Source organism: Chrysochloris asiatica, unplaced genomic scaffold (genome assembly GCF_000296735.1).
Source record: "Chrysochloris asiatica unplaced genomic scaffold, ChrAsi1.0 scaffold00021, whole genome shotgun sequence".
NCBI lineage: Eukaryota > Metazoa > Chordata > Mammalia > Afrosoricida > Chrysochloridae > Chrysochloris > Chrysochloris asiatica.
Genome location: NW_006408539.1, coordinates 2,411,980 through 2,417,979, shown reverse-complemented (window position 1 = coordinate 2,417,979; position 6,000 = coordinate 2,411,980).

Here is a 6,000-nt window from a genome sequence, read left to right as displayed (position 1 = left end):
CCGTTTTTCTCCATCTAGTCCTCGCTGCCAAGGAAAGACATAGCCCCAGAGGTCTGAGCTAGAAGACTGTGACAAAACAGTCAAGGGACTACTTCCTTTCTTCCAGCTCCAATGAGAACAATCTTGAGGAAGTCTCCTATTGGCCAAACTTAGGTCATGCACTCAGCCCTGAACACTCCTAACTGCCATACCTGGAGTGCGTGCTACTCCCTGGGAGCTGGGGGTGAAATGGAGTGTGGGATTGAGGCAGAGAGTGATGTGGAAGCATGCCAGACAAACAACAGCCAAAAAGCCCAAACCCACTGCCACAGACTGAGTTCTGACTCACCATGAGCCTGCAGGATATAGAGTTCAAGACTGTGAATCTTTATGAAGGCAGACTGTCAAATCTTTCTCCTGGAGAGCAGCTGGTGGATTCGCACTTCTAACCTTTCCGTTACTAGACCAATGCTTAACTCACTGTGCCACCAGGGTTCCTACTACACACCTAAACACAAACCAAACCAAGGCTACTGCCATGGAGTCGATTCTGACTCATAACAACCTTACACAGGGTTTCTAAGACTGTAAATCTCTATGGGAGCAGACAGTCTCATCATTCTCCTGCAAAGCACCTGGTGGGTTTGAACCACTAATCTTGCAGTTAGCAATCAAATGCCTAAGCTAAAGTGCCACCAGGATACCTGTGGTGGTGGTGGTTACGTGCCATCATAGCGACGCTGTTTAGGGTTTCTGAGGCTGCACATCTTTATGGGAGCAGAAAGTGTCATCTTTCTCCTGAGGAGCCGCTGGTAGTTTCCAGTTGCTAATCTTGTGGCTAGCAGCCTGACTGGTAACCCACTATACTATCAGAGTTCTACCAGGATACCTAGGAGATCATTAATAATGATGATTGAAGATAAGGGCTGGTGTGTGTGTGTATTATTGTCTTGAAGAATTCATTCCAAATTAAGAAATTACAGGTTTACTCTGTCATTCAATTTAGATAAATGTGTAAACACAATTATACAAGGGTGAGTCAAAACTCCCCACTCTAGCTGTAAAAGTTATTCGAATCAACTTTTAGAAAAGACAAAGACATCCTTTTTCGGCCTAATCTTGCTTTCAATACACTTTGTCCATCTGTCAACAAGCTTTCATACTCCCTTATTAAAAAATGTTTTAGAGTGAGCTGCGAGCCATAAATTACCACTGTCTTCACTTCTTCATCAGAGTGGCGGCTTTCAGGGCACCGAACAGGTGAAAGTCCAATGGAGGAAGATCAGGACTAAAGGGAAGATGCTTTTACACTTCAAAACGAAGTTTTTGCAGTGTCAACAGTGTGGGCAGAGGTGGGCGGATGTTCATTGTCATGCAAATCCACAGCGCCCTTGGATAGCAGCAGTCCTCTGAGTTTAATCCCAGGTTTAGGCTTCAACTCTTCAGTGAGCGTCTAACTGTAAGGGGCACTGTTGATTGTTGAACCTTTCTCCTGATAGTGTTCTAATACTGGTCCTGTAAGTATCAATTTTCCAGCTGATGGTTGACTTTTGAACTGTTTCTTGGTCAGAGATTGAGGATGTTTCCGTTTCATACTCTGCCGTTTATTCTCAGACTCCTAGTGATGAACTCATGTCTCATCACCAGTAACAATTTTTTTTTTTTTTTTTTACCTTCCTTCAAGTATCGTTCCGAATTTTGTTCGCAGATGTTCAAAAACTTCTGTTTATACGTTACCATAAGTTGTTTCAGTGCCTATCTTGCACAAACGTTTCGAAACCCAAGTCTGTCGTGGATTATTTCATAGGCAGAGCCATGACTGATTTGCAAATGGTTTGCCACATAATCCACTGTCACCCATCTATTTGACAGAATCATTTCACGAGCACACTCAGTGTTGTCATTAGCCCTAGACGTGAACAGCAGTTTTAATATAACCAGAGTGTGGGTAATTTTTGACTCACCCTCCTGTATTAGCCAGCAACAGTGCCATGGAGATGTTTAGAGTGGGGTACAGAGAATAAGGAAGGGGACCTGGGGTGCAGTGGTTAAAGTATCTGGCTGCTACCTGAAAGGCTGTAGGTGAGAAAGCAGTGACAGTTTGCTTCCGTACAGATTTTCAGTCTTGGAAACCTTTTGGGGGCAGTTCTAACTCTGTCCTATGGGGTGGGTTTGAAAGAGAGCACGATGGAAGGGCAGGTTGCTGTCTCCTGTGGAGATTAGGTCAAACCATCCTGATGAGGTGACATTTGGACAGAGACCTGAAGGGAACAAGGGAGTGAGTTCTGTGATAACTAGCGATGGAACGTTTCAAGCAGGAGAAACAGCAAGTGCAGACCTGGTGTGCAAGGGGCAGTGAGGAGGCGGAATGGGAAGCCAATAGGAAATGTGGCCAGGGGAGTCCAGGAAGACTCATTGGCAATCTCACTCCCCTGGGTCACCGGAGAGTTGGGGGTGGGGTGGGATGGGGTGCCAGGCTGCAGCATTTCTGGGATAGTGTGAGCATGTCTGGTAAATTGCCTAAAGAGGTATCAGGAGAAAGGGACCAGGACTTCCTTGTCTCCTGTCCATTGTTGGGATGTTTTCTTGTTTTAAAACATATTTAATTTTGTATCTAATTTTATATTCCTAATTTGTATTATTTTTCTTAACAAGCTCCACTCCCCCGGTATAGACTTAGTTGTTGTTGTTGCTGTTAAATGCCATGGAGTTGGTTCCAACTCATAGCAACCCTGTATAGGATTTCCAAGGAGCAGCTGGTGGGTTTGAACCACTGCCCTTGTGGTTAGTAATCCAGTGCTTATCCTTTGTTGTTAAGAGCCATTGAGTTGATTCCAACACATAGTGACCCTGTATAGTGTTTCCAAGGAGCAACTGGTGAGCTTGAACCACAAACCTTCTGGTTCAAACCAATTTGGCAGTCCAGAGCAATGACCCACAGCACCACACCAGGACTCCCATAGCAACCCTTAGGTCTCATACAATTTGGACCAGAGAGGTGGGGGTGGGGATAGGTAGGGTTGATCAAGTAGGACCTGGCCAACCGTGTGGCCTTTGTTCTTGAGTGTGGGGTGACATTACTGACAAGTCTTGAGCAGAGCAGTTACGTACCCTGAATTATACTGACACGGGATCACTCTGACTTCTCACCTTGAGAAGTCACAACCTAAAGCAGCCCTGCCCAGATGAGTCCCATGTGTAATTTTTAACCTTCTAATTGTTGTTGTTAAGTGCTGTTGAGTAAGTTTCGACTCATAGGGACCCTGTATAGGGTTTCTGAGGCTTTAAATCCTTGCGGGAGCAGAAAGCCTTATCTTTGTCCAGTGGAGCAGCTGGTGGGCTCGAACCACAGACTTTATAGTTCACAGTCCAGGGTTTATCATATGGAGCCACCGCCCTCCCAATCTTTTCATTGCTGTTGTTGTTAAGTGCTGTTGAGTTGGTTCCTACCCATAGCGACCCTGTACAGGGTTTCCGAGGCTGTAAATCTTTACAGGAGCAGAAAGCCTCATCTCTCTCCCGCGGAACAGCTGGTAGTTTCAAACTGCTGACCTTGAGCTTAGCAGCCCGATTCATAATCACTACACTACCAGAGCTCTTGAATCTTTTAATAGCCACATGAAAAAGTAAAAAGAGTCAGGTGAATGAATTGTAATAGTATATTTTATTTAACCTAATTTGCCCAAAAGAAGCCCAGTACTGGTAGCATATTGGGTTATGCATTGAGCTGCTAATCACAGCAGCTCAAATCCACCAGCCACTCCAAGGAGAAAGATGAGGATTTCTGCTCCCATAAAGAAATACGTGGTGTTGTGGGTTAATGTGCTGGACTGCAAAGTTGGTTTTAGACTCCAAAGTCAACTTGAACTGCAAGGTCAGAGGTTCAAGCTCACCAGTCATTCCTCGGAAACCCTATACAGGGACGATGTGGGTCAGAACTGACTCAAGAGCCAAAATACTGCCACTTCAATAGGAAAATTATTACTAAATATTTTACTGTTAAATATTTTAAATATTGCTTGGCAATCCAGTGGATATTCACAGCACGACATGATTTGAACTCGCCACATTTCAAGTGCTCAATTGCCACCTGGAACTAGAGGTCTTAACACAAGCAGAAAGCACTGAGCCTTGGGTCCCCCCTGGGGTGGTGGAGCGTTGCAAGCCCTTCCAAAATTCCCCAGGAATTAAACCTCATCTCAATGGTGAGGGAACACCCTAGGCTCCAGTTTTAAGTTTAATATGTTGTTGCTGTTGTGTGCCGTGGAGTTGGTTCCGACTCATAGTGACCCTGTACAGGGTTTCTGAGGCTGTAATCTTTATGTGAGCAGAAAGCCGCATCTTTTTCCCATGGAACAGCTGGTAGTTTAGAACTGCTGACCTTGCAGTTCGCAGCCTGATTCTTAACCACTACGCTACCAGAGCTCCTTAAGTTTAATACAGACAATAGATAATCTGTATGTGGCACTGTAGGATAAGCACTAGACCATGAGGTCAGTTTGAATAGCAAGGTCAGCAGTTCGAGTTCATCAGCTACAATTCAAAAACCATACAGAGGGTTGCTATGAGTTGGAATCAACTCCAGGGTACTAACAACAACATTTAGTAAGTGGAGCCCTGGTGACGCAATGGGTTAAATGTTGGGCTGCTAGCTGAAAGATTGGCGGTTTGAACCTATCAGCCACTCTGTAGGAAGGACAACGATGAGGCAACCTGCTTCCCAATAGATGTATAGCCTCAGAAACCCTATGAGCAGCTCTACTCAATCCTATGGAGTTCTTATGAGTCCAAATCTACTCTACTCTAAGTATATGAAGGACTCCTGGTATGGCGTCGTAGGATAAACACTGGACTTCGAACCACAAACCCACCAACTGCTCCTCAGAAACCCTATACAGGGTTGCTAAGTAAGAGTCAGAATCAACTCGATGGCAGTTAACAACAACAACATGGTAAATCATTGGATGAAATTTGCTAATTATTTCCATTCATGAAATGTTCTTTTTCAGTTTTGATTGGCTTCATAAAATGTCCTGGGAACTGTTTCCGCGTTTTCTGTTTAAAGATCAGACAGGTAACAGAAATGTGAGACTGGGCCTAGCCTAAGTATGATGGGTATGTTGACAATACAGCGAGTGCCTGAATCCTTCCCTAGAGGTATTCCAGCCTCCAGACTGAGAATGCAGGCTTTGGGGATAAACCTGCCAGTGTGTATCTCCCACAGTTACTCAGAAAGATTCAAATGAAAACCATCTGGGCTTGGAATTTTTTGTAAGAAGATATTTAATCCTAAATTCAATTAAATTCATAGATAGCAAATCTGAATTGTCCTGTATCTTCTTGTGTTAGTTCTGGCAAACTTTTCCCATGGAAATTGTCCATTTTGTCTAAAATTTAAAACTTAATCAGCATAAAGTAATCCTTTACATTATTAATGTTTGTAAGATTTGCAGCAGTGTCTCCTTTCTCATTCCTGATACAAGTATTTGGTAAGAAATATTTTCAATAATCTGTCATTGGATCAACTGATGAATGAATAAACTGTGGTATATCCAAATAACGGAAAATTATTCAGTCAGAAAAGGGATAAAGTGTTGATACATGTTACAACTAGGAACCCTGGTGGTCCTGTGGGTTAGGCGTTGGTCAGTAGTTCAAACTCACCAGCCAGTACTCAGGAGAAAGAGGAGGCTCTGCTCCCATATATATATTTTCAGAAACTCTATATAAGGTTGGAATCTATTCAAAAGCAATGAGTTTGGGGTTTGGTTTTTTGTTTATTTGTTTGTTGTGTGTGTGTGTGTGTTTGACATGCTACAAAAGTGGATAAACCTTGAAAACATTATTCTAAGGAAAAGGAGTCAATCACAAAGACCATAAATTGTATGATTCTATTTATATGAAATATCTAGAACAGGCAAACCCACAAGGGTAGAAATCAGATTAGTGCTCAGGGTTTGTGGGATAAGCACTGGACTACAAACCACAAAGTCAGCAGTTTGAGCTCACCAACTACTCAGG